The sequence below is a fragment of the Anabrus simplex genome, chromosome 3, assembly GCF_040414725.1.
Source record: "Anabrus simplex isolate iqAnaSimp1 chromosome 3, ASM4041472v1, whole genome shotgun sequence".
NCBI lineage: Eukaryota > Metazoa > Arthropoda > Insecta > Orthoptera > Tettigoniidae > Anabrus > Anabrus simplex.
The window spans coordinates 108,659,821-108,676,486 of NC_090267.1; the positions used below are offsets into that span (position 1 = coordinate 108,659,821).

Consider the following 16,666-nt stretch of genomic DNA (forward strand, 5'->3'; position numbering starts at 1 on the left):
AGGGGGTTCGACATCCTCCTCAGCCATCCTCGAAGTGGTTTTTCATGTTTTCCGTCTTCTCCTTCAGGCAAATGCCGGGATGGTACCTAACTTAGGGCCACGGCCGCTTCCTTCCCTCTTCCTTGTCTATCCCCTCCAAACTTTACATCACGCCACAAGACCCCTGTTGAGAATAGCAGAAGAGGCCGCCTGGGCAAGGTACTGGTCATCCTCCCCAGTGTATCCCCCGACCCAAAGTCTTACGCTCCCGGACACATTAACCTTGAGCCGGTAGAGGTGGGATCCGTTGCTGAGTTCAAGTGAAAAACCAACCCTGGAGGGTAAACGAATTAAGAAAGAAAGAAAGAATGAATGAAAGAAAGAAAGAAAGAAAGAAAGAAAGAAAGAAAGAAAGAAAGAAAGAAAGAAAGAAAGAAAGAAAGTTACATTATTATTATTATTATTATTATTATTATTATTATTATTATTATTATTATTATTATTATTATTATTATTATTATTATTATTATTGTCGAATCCATGACTAAATGGTTAACGTGCTGGCCTTTGCTCACAGGGGTCCCGAGTTCGATTCTCGGCTGGGTCGGTGATTTCGACCTTAAATGGTTAATTCCCTTGGCTCGGGGAGTGGGTGTTTGTGCTGTCCCCAGCATCCCTGCAATTCACAAACCACACATAACACTATCCTCCACCACAATAACACGCGGTTACCTACATACGGCAAATGCTGCCCACCCTCATGGGAGAGTCTGTCTTACAAGGGCTGCACCCGGCTAGAAAAAGCCGCAGGAAATTAATTAATTCATTTACAATTATTAATATTAATATTATTATTATTTAAATTAAATACTGCAAGGACCTCTGTCCATCGGGATGTCTAATAAAACTGGATGACTTTGCGAGCCTCCCACACAGTAATGAAAACGTAGGTGGGTTATTAAGTGCTGTGTCCACCTGTTGAAGTCTTGTTACCACTCCATGGAGCTATGGTGAGCGTCTTCCCACCTCGACGCGTGGCGGGACCGCCCCGATGCGCGCGCTGCCCATCGTCGCGACGCTATAAGAGCGGGCCGGTCCAACGAGCGAACCCACACGACGCTCTCCTGACGCCGACACCGCGTACTTCCTGTCTCGCCTTCCGCGCCCGATCTCGTTCTCTTCACATCATCAGGTGAGTATCTGTCCTCCTGTTCTCGGCATGACTCTTGACTGTCTTCCCCCAACAGAAGACTTTCTTCACTGTTCTTTCCGTCCCTTTTATATTCAACAGGTGACTTTGAGATACAATGCGATTTACCGAGCGCTAAATTCTACTACACTGAAAATAATTATAAAACTAGTTTCCTGCTAAAAACTTCTAGAACTTATTTATACCTATTACCACTGGAAGAGAGATATTTCGACGTTTATATACGTACGGATTTCCTCGCTTGAAAATTAATGAACATATAATTTACGCCCATAACTGATCCTTTATACCGATCATTTTTGAAATTATACTTAGTAATATAGGGATCATTTAATATTTGTAAATCGTAAAAGTATGGTATGTGTAAGATAGTTTTCAGGCTTGATCGTTAGTGGAAAAGTAGTATTCGTGATCGAGAATATACCTATTCAATAATTTTAAAATAAGGGGATTTCCCTTTTTCACATCACATTTATTTGCATTTCTTCATGAACGGACCAGGAGTTTTCACATCCCTAAACTCCTGATTCCAAGGTTTTCAATGAATCAGCATCCTACGTCAGCGCAAAATTACTCCCTACTTCTTTCCCCGAATGCCAATACAGCCATATAGTTCTTACACTCCAAGGAAACGCGCAAAATTGAAAAGTTTTCCTTCAGCTAAAAATAATATTATCTTTTGTTTTACATTTCTTTTGTCTATTTTACATGTTTTTAAGTAAAGCACAAAAATAGCAGCGTAAATTACTTATGCCGAAAGACACGTCTCGTAGATATGTTTTAACATATCAAACTCACATAATAGAAAGTAGAAGGAAGTCGTGCCATATTTACTATATTTTTATTTCATTACCACTTCTCATGATAAATTATGTCAATTTTATACATCATCTTTTTCAATAGCTTTGAAGACTGATTGACGGATAGCATTTAGTAGCCCAGATCTAATTTCCTCTAGGATTTGTCATTCCAGTTCAGGAATAAATAAATCTGAAGTAAGCACGGGCATAACGAGCATTACGGTGAGAACTATTAGAATATTACTTCGCGACCATTTAGCGCTTAGCCCTATAACTTCATTATGTTGTCGTTTAAGGTAGGGATTTGTAATAACGGTTTTTATCCTTGATAATTTACGATGGAAAGCGTAACTCGTATTCGAGAATATATCAACAAAATATTGAAAATTTTATTTAATTTTACGCTCTCTGTGTTTCACAGCTTAGTAATTTTGTCATTTTCGTTTTTTTTAAAGGTTTCAACTACTTATAAATTGAAACTTGCTTCAATGAAATAATTATAATCAAATATAGATATACTTCGATGTAACATGAGAACAATTATCGTAAATTTGTTCGTAATTAAGTCATACCAATGTATAAAATTGAGTGAATATGCTTTTTATCTAGTTCAGCCGAAGTTCCTTAAGTTTTCTACACCTAAATAAGTCGATCTCTTGCTTTGAAAGATTACCATATTGGAAACTTTCCTAGAATAAAAACATTCTTATTCCTCTGCCGATTGAACGTTTTACTGGAAGAAGTTACTACCTTTTAAGATTTGAAGTGTTTTATATTTAATCTACGAGTGTTTATAAAAGATTATGATCTAGAAAGAGTTTTCTTTTAATATTTCATCTATTGGTGTGTATAAAGGATTATGGTCTAGTTATTGAAAAGTTAAATGACTCAATTTTAGTTTTAATATTTCGATATTAATCCAAATCAGTTACGTTAAGGTTGTCATTTTTAACTGTAAGTGCTCCTGTTTCCGTTTCTTTTAAACATCAGTTCATAATTTAAGTTAATTCTTTCGTAAGCTTTATCAGATTAGGAAAAACTGCAATTGTAGGGAAATCAGAATAAGCAATTTATTCAAAATAATACTTATTTCATTCCACACCAGTTGATGCCGAGATAAAGAGTAGTATGCGATTTTATATTAAATCGTTGGCAACATTTGGACATTAATGATGAACAACGAAATTCAAACCAGTATTAAGAAAGGCTTTGATGCAGTGTTATGTCAAGTACTCCATTCAATTTAAGTCGTGTTGTTGTTAGCTTCGTCACAGGAAGGTCCGAAATTCCAAGCTCGGGTTCCCGCGAGGTGTCTGTAGGTCGACTCACCATGTTGATCACCGTTCACAAGAAAATCCAGTACCCTGAGTACGGTATATCAAGTCTTATCTGAAAGAGACGTAGGATCCAGGTACATTCAGTTTACTTTCGAAATGTTTAACTTGTCATTCGTTGCTTGTATGAGAGTTTAGCTCATAATAAAGTAGGAATCTCATTTTCACGGAAATGGTGCAGAGAGCAACTTTTCCGCTTTCGTTACCTGAATTTATCTTGTCGTCTATTTGTTAAAAGGATTTGGCTCAAAGGTAAATAGTTTATCTTCAGAATCTTACTTGTTTTAATTGGAGTGGAAATATGAACATTTCCCTCATCATTTTATATTGTAGTTATAATTAAGTTTTCAACTTCCTTATTCTTGGCACTGGAGACCCTGGAATGAACTGGGTTTCTAACAGGGTCTTTCCATCATGAGTCTAGTTACCATGGAGTGACAATTGCCATTCACTCTTCATTCTTATTTTGGTAGCAAGATCGAAACGCGTCAGCCTACAACAGTTGTAACACGACCTGATATCCCCAAAATACTATTATGTCATTCAGTGGTCGTGAAAATCTGCGTTATAATATTTTATATACATGAGTTTGCAAAATGAGTCATGTAGGGATAATTCTAGTATTTAAAAGGATTTGACGTTTCAAGGTACAGACAATGAAGAATATGAATATATGTTATTTCATTGCCGGTAGTTTAGCCAGTTAACAATTGTAACTGACAATCTTGTAAAACTCAGGTGCGGCAGAATGATCCCATGACATTGGACATAGCGACCAACGGCGGGTTAATACACAGTGAAATTAGTACCCGATTTACCACTTTGCGCTGATTAGGGAGATGATTATTGAGGATTACAATGTGGTAATAGGATCGATTGCATTGATATTTTACCTGTCTTTGAACGTCCCCTGGCCCGCAACTTAATTTTTATAGAAAAAGTTGCATAAATTAGTAGGGTATTTAAAGGGCGTGCCCTTAACACTTATGCAAATCTTCTTACTGGAGCGTTGTGTGGCTTAGACAACGCTAGAGTGGTGTTGAAAATTAACCTAGACATAATATCATCTGAAAAGGGCCGATGACCTTAGATGTTAGGCTCCTTTAAACAACAATCATCATCATCATCATCATCATCAGTTGTAAATGTGTTGAATAGGAACAGTTTCTTTCACTTTTGTTTCTAAATGTTTGTAAATATTAAATGCAACAAAAGAAGCATAATATCTCATTAAGTGTCAATACCATGGAAAGAAAGAAAATGGCAGAGTATTCCTTTGCCTACCAGAAATGTAGCGTACACCTCGAAGAAATGCGTATCGTGAAATAACCCCATCTTAACGCGGATACCACGTGAACTGACCTCAATGTTGAAACATTTAATACACATTCAAATACAATTATTGTGTATCACAACTTACTACATTCACAAAATTCTACGTGATTTTGTATCGGGAGTTGCAATGTTTTAAATATTTGTTAACCTTAAAGAGCAATCTTGAATATTTCTTCTAAGTTGCAAGTGGCAGGGAATAAACATGTTTTCATAGGTAGCCTTCGGGCCATGTAGTATACCAATGTACGCCCAGATGCAATTTATATCGCAAAGTTATATTGTAAGATTGTTCATAGTTTACGTGGATTTAGATTGGTTGATATGTAGTAAGTAGGTTAGCCTATGCCGATGAATTATTCTGAATGGCAGACTATGCTGAAAGCGTATCATAGAGCATGAAGAGAAGTGCAACGAGTACGGTATTTAAAAGATCATTTTTAAGAACAAAGTGATGTCAGTTGTAAAGAAACCTAGGAGGATTGAATGAGAGATAGGGAATACGAAACTGGAACTAGTGGATCATTTATATAATTTAGGAAGTGTATTTTCGCAGGTTGGTAGTCTTTCTTTCTTTCTTTCTTTGTTTCTTCTTAATCCGTTTATCCACCAGGGTTGGTTTTCCCATTGAATTCGGTGTGGGATTCCACATCTACCGCCTCAAGGGCAGTGTCTGGGAGCGTAAGACTTTGGGTCGGAGGGATTAAAGTGGGGAGGAGGACCAGTATCTCACCCAGGCGGGCTCTCCTGATATGCTGAACAGGGCTCTTTTGGGGGAATGGGAAGATTGGAATGGAAAGAAAAGGAAGAGGAAAGGAAGCGGCCATGGTCTTAAGTTAGGTACCATCCCGACATTTACCTAAGGAGTAGGATCTCACGGAAACCACTTCGAGGATGGCTGAGGTGGAAATCGAAACCCCCTCTACTCAGTTGACCTCCCGAGCCTGAGTGGACCACGTTTGTGGCGGATGCAGAAATGGAACCCGGGCCTCCGGGGGGTGGCAGCTATTCACACTAACCAGTTCACCACAGAGCCGGACTTAGTTGGTAGTCTACGAAGCGTAATCGATTCAAGATACAGCAACGTCAATTTAATAGGGAGCTCGCAGTTGCGATCAACGGCACTGTGTAAGATTCATTTTTGAGAAATATCAAGGTAACATATAATGAACTTGAGTTAACAACTGTAGTTATTGCAAATAATGGATTTTGGAGAGGTTTATTTCATTCACGGAGATTTTGCAGAGTGAACGCTGAAAGGCACAGAAGTCTATAACGATATATATGACTCGGTAAATGCTACCAACAATGTATTTCGTATTTTTGTTGTAATATTGTATCGCGTTCCTTGGACTGACGTTCACTCATGAACATTTAGACTGAGTTAACATTTAACCCGTGAGTTTTTGAATCTTAATGCTAGGTTGACAAAACACTAGAAAATACATGGAATTGTAAACATTGATTAATAACAGAATGACATGTTTTGTTCCTAAAAGAACATAATCAGACTATATCAAATGTGTGTACCCATATAACTTCAATATTGTTCAAGATCTAATGAGCATAGGCCTAATGAACAAGTGAAAACCATTTTTTTAAATCCATGTTCAGTGTCTTAATCTCCTTCTGCCGCCTTTCCCACACCTGTGGGGTCGAGGATACAAATTTTGTAGCATATATGGATTAGGCCCTGATTTACGACCGGATATCCTTCCTAAAACCAACCCTATATGGAGGGATGTAATCACTATTGAGTATTTCTCTGATGGTTGGTAGTGTACTGTGTTGTATGATTATGAAGAGGAAATTGTTGGGACAAACACAAACACCTAGGTGCGAGCCAGAAGAATATAATCAGACATAATTAAAATCCTCGATCCGGCCGGGTTTTATTGTTTGCACTATTGCTTAACGTCGCATCGGCACAGACAGGTCTTATGGCGACGATGGGACAAGGAAGGGCTAAGAGTGGGAAGGAAGCGACTTTGGCTTTAATTAAGGTAAAGTCCAAGCATTTGCCTGGTGAGAAAATGGGAAACCACGGAAAACCATCTTCAGGGATGCTGACAGTCTGACTCTAACCCACTATCTCCCGATTGCAAACTCACAGCTACGTGACCCTAACCATACGGCCAATTCGCTCGGTTGACCGGACCGGTAATCGAGCCCGGCACCCTCTGATTCGAGGGCTTCAACGCTGACCATTCTACCAATGAGTCGGACTTGTCCAGTGCCTTGATAAATGTGAACATGTTTCTAAACTTGTTTTATTGCACTCCGGCCATTGTACATTACGAGTGACACTGAGGCTGTGTTCAAAATCGTTCTGAAAATATTTCGTTAATCTGAGAATTTCGTTCATCTGATGAAGTGTAGAAAGGATGCAGATGGTACCTAAGAACATTATCCTTATATTCATTGCAATAGATCGAAGGTATATAGAACTTTGATCATTGATCGGTCATTTGAAGTTTAAACCCTAACTGCATTCACAAATTTCGAGCGTGGAGTAGCGAAGCAGAGCCTAGATGAACCTGGCATTAATTTGACTTACCTCCGGCGAAATCCTCTCTTTAATGCCTACTATCTCACTTTTTGCAGTGAACCAAAGAGTTCTTCGGACGTTATCCGAGGCCAGGGGAGCCTTTAATTTGTCAGCCGGTTCGATTTCTGTTGGTCGAATCATTTTCACCATCAGAATGCTGCCCGGCGAGGTAGGAAGGGTGATGGTATACAATGTCTGATCAATAGATTGCGTGCCAAAATTCTGGATTCAGTTTGACACCTCTCCACATTGTTCATATGGAATTAGTGAATATGACGCTGTTGATGGTGATTCGTCCATCGGATGGAGACGTTAAGCGTTGAGCAGACCCCTTGGTGCTATTTGACAAGAGTAAGCTATGTGTTGGCTCCGGATTTCGCCCTCTCCCATCCTATTACCATATATGACGTCATTCAGTTAATCTAACTAACTCCTCTGATGAGGTTGATGTCACGAAGGGCATCCGATCGTAAAAACTCGTCACCAAGATTCATCTCGCTTCATAACCGACCTCGTAGAGAAAGAAACCAAGGATTGAATGTAAATACATTTCTTTTGATGAATGATGTGGTAGTGTTACTCATTGGGTCAGATGGTGTCTTCATTTTATTTTATCCTGGCTCGGCAAGGAAAGCAACGGGAAATTACCTCATTTATTTCCCTAGTGCTCCTCTTCGGTAACGTCTGTCTCTATCTATGACACCTGATGGTGGACCTATTGGGGATCCAATCAGCCTTCGGGCTGAGGACTCGCTGCGCATTCTACAGTATAATGGTAAGGTAAGTCGAAAAAAGTAAGTTCCATGTTCCAGCTTATGGATTCGATCGTTTGTAGTCACACCTATAGATTGTGTATACAGTAGGTACATTTTTTGGTAAATTAGAACCATGGTACAGTGATGTTTGCAAAATAAAGTTACTGCACGAGTAGTGACGGGAGGAGGTCCGTATTGAGTAATCTGTTTTCTGCGAATAAAAGTATGGAACCTGTCAATATTCACAAGAAAAAGTTATGTATTTCCAAGAAATTTGCAAGACCGGGCGAGCTGGCCGTGCGGTTAGAGGCGCACGGCTGTGAGTTTGCATCCGGGGATAGTGGGTTCGAACGCCACTGTAGGCAGTCCTGAAGATGGTTTTCCGTGGTTTCCCATTTTCACACCAGGCAAATGTTGGGGCTCTGCCTTAATGAAGGTCACGGCCGCTGCCTTCCCACTGCTAGGCCTTTCCTATCCCATCATCGCCATAAGACTTATCTGTGTCGGTGCGACGTAAAGCAAATAGAAAAATAAGTGGAAGTGTTGCCTTGAATTTGTTTTGGTTCGAAGGTCTGTGCAAGAAAAACAACACGGTGGCCATTCAGCGACATCGGACACATCCGTTAAGACTATCAGTGAAATGGTGCGGAAGAATAGATTTGTAACACTGCATCAGTTGGAGGTGTTACAGGAATAGGGTGCCACTTCCTCTCGTCAAGCAAAGGAGGCTCATATTGCACTATGACAAATTTTCAATAACACTGATTATGTCAAAAAATAAAAAAAGTGTGATGCTGAAATAACTAAGTAGTTTTTATATTTTTCTGACCTTTCCTGTTAAACTAGAAAACATTAGGGAAACTCATTTTATGATTTACCTTCGCAGTAACCGGCGGGCTTGCGGCTTGCGAGCCTGCTTCCACCTGTTCTTCTCTGTGAGGCGCACATTTTTGCCATGGGGCGTTCTTGGCATGTAGAGCGCAGCAACATGATTTCATTGTTTATCATTGATCATGTTGCCATCCTCATGGCGTAGGAGTAGCATGAAGCAAGTTGACTGTGCGGTTAGAGTGCGTGGCTATTATCTTGATTCGGGGGGTGATGGGTTCGAAATCCACTGCCGACAGCCCTGAAGAAAAATTTGCATGCTTTCCCATTTTCACACCACGCCTTGCCTCTAACTAAGGCCGCGGTTGCTTCTTTCCCAGTGCAGGCCCTGTCCTGTCACATCGTCGACAAAAACCCTTTGAATCGGTGCGACGTAATACCTAATAACATAATAAAAAAAGAAGAAGAAAGGGAAACGTGCTTGCCTCTTACCTAAAAGTTACAGCTTCGAATCCCAACAAATTCACGGCTTCTAGCTCTGGATTGAGGGCTCAGATGGAGTTCGCTCAGCCTCAAAAGACCAACTCAAGAGCTTGTTGATACGCGAGGTAGTGGCTCTGGTCCTGAAAGCCAGGTAATACGACTGACGATATCACCACTGCCGATGTTACATTCTGCAGATGGTGGACTTGAAACCACCATCTTGAGCACTTACACATTTTCATATATTGTTATTATTATTGTTGTTATTATACATGTATCCATCCGCGTAGCCATCTCGCTTAGCAGGGCTGCACGCTTCGCCTCCGAATTGATACATTCAAGCTTGATATGGGCTACCTGTAGAAGCCCTCTGGCAGGCTAATCTTCAGTCGTTGTTCTTAGCCTCTGAAGATCCCTCTTCACCACAATAGTGGTTTTCTCTTTCCCCTTCACCCCCAACTGCGGTCGTTTCAATGATTTCCTTATCCCTTGGAGATGCCGTTAAGGACTTTACCGTGCGCTTGGTAAGGTCGTAGTTGAGTGGATCAGAAAAATGATTAGATATCCAAATAATTGAAAATTGCCCCATTATATAAACTAAAGGCAACTGGCTTCAGAATAACAACGCAGATCCTTCATTATGTGGCACGAGAAGAATATCTTTTGATATACCTCGGAGAAGGTAGCAAGAGATCCTAACAGGCTGCTTGGCCTTATTCTGGACATGATGACGAAGATGATAGCGATATTATTGATGATGATGATGATGATGATGGCTATAATGATAATAATAAACTGATTATTATTTCTGTTATATGTAGAACCAGAGATCTTTGGCTTGCCAACATCATAAGACATGGAAAGTCACATGGACCCTTCTTCCGCCCTTCAAATATCCGATTACCCGGCTAGTTTTGTTCTTTTTCTTTGCAGATGTTATGGCGACGATGGTTTAGGAAAGGGCTAGAAGTGGGAAGGAAGTGGCCGTGGCTTTAATTAAGGCACAGCCTCAGCATTTGTCTCGTGTGAAAATAGGAAACCACGGAAAACCATCTTCAGGGCTGCCGACCGTATGATTGGAGTCGTATATCTCCAGAATGCAAGCTCACAGCTGCGCGACCCTAACAGCACGGCCACTTGCTTGGCCTTGCCAGGTTTGAACCCGCGACTACTACTACTAAATATTTTCATTCCCCCTTGAAGGGGGAGGTGGGCCTCCTAGACGGTGATGCCGTCTCTCAGGGCGGGAGATTTGTATCGGAGAGGGAGATGTGCGGTGAAGGTCAGACGGTTTGCGCTGTGGCCTATACAAAACTAGGAACTGTCCCAGCATTCGCCCTAGAATGGCAAACCACGGAAAACCATTCTCAGGACAGCGTACGGTGGGAACCAGCTCCTTTCCGCCTCCCGAATACAGAGGCATAAAGCCAAGGTAGAGTCGTGGCCACCCCTCCTCTGCTCGGTTGGCCGGTCGCAGTGCTGTCGGACCACAGACCAGCCGTGGCCATTTGTGGACCTAGACTCACTCTGCTTCCGCTGACCACCCGCGACCATGGGTTCGAGATGCTTTCTTTCTGTCAATGATACACAAAGTGGCACAATCTTAAACTTGGCCACTATTGCATTGACTAACATGCTACAAAATTAATGATGATAATAATTATAATAATCATTATCATAATATTAATCCACTGCCTGTTTCCAGTTACAACCGATTCAGAAACGGAATGAATAAAGCCCCATCTAGCGGTGAGGATAGAAACTGTTCCGCCTGTCTCACTCCTCTCGGGCAATGAAACATGACTGTCAGATGAAATTAAATTATATTGGAGAGTGTTGCTGGAATGAAAGACGACAGGGAAAACCGGAGTTCCCGGAGAAAAACCTGTCTCGTCTCCGCTTTTTATAGCACAAATCTCATATGGAGTGACCATGATTTGAATCACGGAACCCAACAGTGAGAAGCCGGCGCGCTGCCACCAGAGCGACGGAATAATAATAATAATAATAATAATAATAATAATAATAATAATAATAATAATAATAATAATAATAATAATAATAATAATAATTCTGGTCATCTAACAAGTCAGACTGATAACTCAACCAAGTGCGTTCAAAATCCACATTAAAGTTCTAAGTGAAAGTCCCATCTATAATGTTGGCAGAGAGGGAATTCCATTATTTTCTTCATCTTCTACTTCTTCTTGGTTTTATTATTATTATTATTATTATTATTATTATTATTATTATTATTACTACACATCTACTCTATTTCAGCATTTCACTAGATCATTTAACGGATTTTACCATTTGTTTATTAAGTTATGAATTGTTCTCAGCGTGTAGCAATTTTCTCTTTGTGCTGTTAGCAAACTTCATTGACGCTGATTATGTGTGCGAAAGGATTAAAGTAAATGATATCGAATAAAATTAAATAATACTCAAATGAAATCTGTTCGTCGGTGACCGATAGGAGAAGCTTTTGGGTTTTGCCTGACGAGGTTCCACATATTTAAGAGTACGTTGACCACTGAACAACAAAGAGATTAAAATATAGAGCTCAATTACCTCAGAGCCATATATTTCACCCTCATTCGGTCTTACGTAACCTGCCAGAACGTTGCATGACATTCATGTATCCAAAGACTGTTGCCGTTCTGAAAAGCCCAATCAACCCGAATACTGTCTATTTATTATCAGAATAGCGCACTCAAACATCCTTGTTTATAAGTTCTTTGCTGCAATACCGTGGTTCAGTTGACTTCATAATACTGTACATTTACATACTTGTGGTATTCTCATGAAACCGATTAGGAGCGCGCAGCTGTGAGCTTGCATTCGGAAGACAGTGTGTTCGAACCACACCGTCGGCAGCCCTGAAGATGGTTATCGGTGGTTTCCCATTTTCACACCAGACAAATGCTGGGGCTGTACCTTAGTTAAGGCCACGGCCGATTTCTTCCCACTCCTAGACCTTTCCTATCCCATAAGACCTGTCTATGTCGTTTGACGTAAAGGTAATTGTAAAAAAAAATAAATTAAAGAAATATTCTCATGCATCCGGTAACCAACATAGTAGTAGTCTGCAACCCAAAGAGGCTAAATGGAAAAATAAAATGACATATTTCTATCCTAAACGTTCTGTTCTCTGTGTAGGTTACGAATGCATTGGTGCACTTTTATTAACATTACTTAATATTTCGTAGTTATATGGGACACAGCTCAAGTTCGAGAGCGTTTCTGGACAGTTATTATCGATACAATCTGAATACTAGTTATATTAGCTAGGGAAAATCTAGGCAGTCATATTTTTATTACAGTGTACCAACCTACGTGTTGGAGCTGTTTTAACAAATAAGTGAACGCCGCAACCTTCTTTGATACTTAATAATCATAATAATAAAAATAATACATCCCTTTCCCCCATTTCACTCGGGTCGACAATTAATTAATTAATTAATTAATTAATTAATTAATTGCATACTACAAAACTTAGTGTCCCAATTACAGTGGCAACTACGTCAGATAATCTACAATTAACGTGGTGGTACTTATTTCTAAACTATATTCTACAATTTTATCTAATCTCCTATAATATTGATATAAAATATTAAACTATTTTTCTAAAAATTAAAGAAACTTACGTTAATATGATGAAACAACACTCGACAAAGTAAAATGACAAAATGAATGAAGCAATACACGTACAAACATAATATAATAGGACTTCACCTTACAATTTCCCCTATTTTTAGGACTTCACACAATTGCGCGATGAAGTTCAGTTACAAACTCACTCAATGGAAGACTGAAGTCAAGGCCATTATTTTTCTAAATGGCACTGTTGAAGTACTACATATCCTATTTACCGGCGAGTTATCATGGGCACACATCCTGGTTTTTCCATTTAAAAATGTTATGTTATTTATGGAATTGAAGCGAGGTACATGGAAATTTAGGAAAGACAGAAGATGTGGACCACTTTTACGGCCGGAAGCCCCTTCCTGACGCCAACCTTATGCGGAGGGATATACTCACCTGCGTGTTTCTGTCGTGGTTAATAGTGTAGATGAAGATAACTGCACTCAGACAGACACAAGCACACAGTTTTGGAACCATAGGAGCTAACCACAAGCAGTTAAAATCCTCGGGTCGGCCGGGAATCGAATCTGAGGCCTTCTGTAACTGAGGTGCCAAAATTCAGGCTCTCATGGGTTTTAACTTTTCTGTGAATACGTTTGTATTAAAACGATCCCCAGCATCCTGTACTCGAGTCAGAGGAATACGAAGCGACTGCTGAACTCCTCCCTGGTCTAGCCGGGAATCGAGTTCAGATTCCTCTGAACTGAAGACTGAAACGTATTATTCCTTTGTAAATGAAGCAATACATATTGGGCAAATTCTCTTTTTTTAAGTGTTCATTTCGTAACTCACTGCTTTAGTTCGAAAATGTGGTTGACATTCAGATTTTTCTAGATTTTCGGAGTGGGTGAACGGTTTTCTATCCTTCTGCAGAACGTGAAAACAGCCTCCCTTTCCTGACACTATTGACCGTATTGTGGGTCTACACTTTGTCAGTCAAATTTGAAATTTCGAAAACAAATTATCATTAATTTCAAAATATTTAGTTCAAATTGAAAACGATTAATTTATTTTCATCGAACGGATCGTTTTCGAGAGACATTTGTATGGAATTTGGACTCAGAACACCGAAAAGGGGAAACTCACTCAGGGCCTAGGAAACTCCCACTAATGAAATAATCAGTTCTCTAGAGTACGAAGAGGTGAGACCTCTTTGATAAAAATTCCTTCCGTATGTCTCTCTCAGTCATGGCCATCCGTCAATACTTCACATCACAGCCTGCACAATTGCTATGTAACATTGCGTCACACATTTTGTATAGGTAATTTCGAGGCGGAAATTTTCGGATGACGCCCATCCATAAGACATATTTATGTCAAAAGAGATACGAAAGTTTTTAAAAATTCACGGCTTAGTCAGGCAGGAGCTAACAAATTCGCGAAATTTGTAGCCTGTAATTCCAACAGAGCCTTAATTATAAATTCTACAACCAGGTAAGAAACAGACGCTGTCGACCAAGCAAAATATGTTGATAAGGGAAACTAAAATGTTTGTGAAGGCTGAATTTATTTCTCGAAGAGGGAATTTCGTCCACGCTTCGATCATAGAAAGTACATTATCCATGGTCTTCATTTCAATGTTCGGGGAACTGTACGTCGATTTATGACTGAGATTTTGACGTCACTTTATACACATAAAAGGAGTTCATTTTGTTTTGTGTAAACATTTCTTTTGCTGACAGTGTTTGTTCAGAATAAATACCAGAATTATTAATTTGATAATATCAAATATCTTACAATTTCACAATATTGTCATTCATCACGATTAAACTGGTATGCTTTGTCTTTGGGCAACTTGCGGAATAGCAAGCAGCTACATTTCGCAAAAAATAAAACATCTCCTTGTCCATGGCTACAAAACAATTATATACTGTACAAAGAGTGATTTACCTAGTTTGTTAAATTGAAGCCATTAAATCCAAAATTATCTTTTCGAGAATTTTAACTGGAACAAATTGCATATAACCTCGTCAAAAATCTCATGCACAATATTCTTTTCAGATCTGTATTGCTGACAACATTCCAAAGTACTCCAGTCATTGATACTAACACAGTTCCTATCCAATCATGAAAATCATTTTTTGTACCTTTTTAAAAATCGTTGAACCCACGTCACCCACGTGCGAATATGAAGAAGAAACTCAGACAGCATTTTAACTTCTCAACTGATGCAAACAGCTAGTTGTAAAGCTGCCCTCGTACCTCCAGTAGCCAGGTATTCATCTGCGCAAAGTGATTTCTGATCGCAGGACATTACATTGATGTACACCATACTCAGAAACTGTAAATATGCATATTCTCGATATTTAATACCCTCCTATACAGTATATCAAAAAGCTAAAATGCTGGTGCTGCTTGTAATTGTAGTTTAAGCTTTTAAAAAGTGATTGGTTTTATTCCTGTTATGTCGCTGGGAAAGTATCTGCGTATTACTACTTATTCTTACGGATAAACGCTTTTGTTTTAATCTCAAACTGAAATAAAATACTTTACATCATTACACAAATGCTAGAAATGAAGAAGTTGCAGGTATAATTGTCTTATTCATTCTTACTTCGTGTATAGCAGCTCTCAAAGAAAGAATGGGGTGGGCTGTATCGGAGAGAGAGACGCACGTTTTATGCATGAATACGGCTCGCGAGATGGAATGTTAAATGTAAAGCATAAATTTGAAGAAGTCAAGTCAGTAGTCAAGTGTCACTTTGTTTATAATAGATTCATTGTATATGCTTTCTCCTGAATTGTACTTCAAAATCTATTGTATCGTGTTCACTAGCTTTTAATACATCAATATACTCGTCCACACGCATTTACTCCCATCGTAGTCGGCCTGCTGCACAGTCTCGAGTTTCTTTCGCTCTCAGTACTTTTTACATTTCTCAACAAGCTTTTCTTATTCAACTCAACGTGAGCTATCGTTTAATATCTGTACCTTACATTTCGCATCTCATCTGCACTGCATATGTCTCGATATGTTCAATCCTCCTTCTCTTCACTCAAATTCACTCGCAGAATTTAGCAATTTTCCTTTTGAATTTCTGATTATTATTCAATTTCAATTGTAGCCCGAATCAGTAAACACTCGTTTGACAACACAATCTGAGTTACCCACCAGTTCGTGCCTCAAAATACCCCCCCCCGTCCCGTCCCGTGTATCGCTAAGTCACGTTGCCTGCTCCTAGTGAAGATCACGTTAGATACAAGATACTTCAGCTGTTCATGACATTTTATTTCATTGAAATATGTGGTATAATTTTGAAATTACAAGCGTGACATCATATCCTTCAAAAAGTGTCGGTCGACTTTCTGGGCTGGTACCCTACAAGTTCCTGCACAGAACAGCCCAACAGCGGAACAGTTGAACCAAGCTTTCAGATTATCAGTCCAAGAAATTCGTCTTCATCTTCCTTTGAATGACAAGCTGCAGTAAATAATATTTCTCTCCTCACATCACACGAATGAGATACTGTATTCCAGTTTTGATAGTACTTAATCATTCCCCCTCGCCTTATTACCTCTTCATATGTGATCTTGTGTGTCCAGCTCAACTGCAGTATCCTTCTGAAAGACCATAGCTGTCTGCATCTGTGGCGTAAGAGTCAGTTCTCGGTGGCCCGAGGTCGATTCCCGGTACTGCCAGAAATTTAAGAATGACAGGAAGGCTGGTATATGGTTAAAATGGTACATGCAGCTCACTTCCGTTGGGAGTGTGCCTTAAAAAGAGCTGCAGCACCTCACGAATTTATGTCCGG

The 16,666-nt window shown here is 39.6% G+C and overlaps 1 protein-coding gene across 2 annotated transcripts in view; it reads left to right on the plus strand.

Moving 5' to 3' along the window:
* Positions 1–1,098: 1,098 nt before the first annotated feature.
* Positions 1,099–16,666, plus strand: part of Ms (Myosuppressin) — a 330,651-nt gene continuing 315,083 nt past the window's right edge. For both annotated transcript variants that reach the window (XM_067144182.2, XM_067144183.2), the window contains exon 1: positions 1,099–1,171. The gene's annotated coding sequence lies outside the window, so the exon portion shown is untranslated. The remainder of the gene's footprint in view (positions 1,172–16,666) is intronic.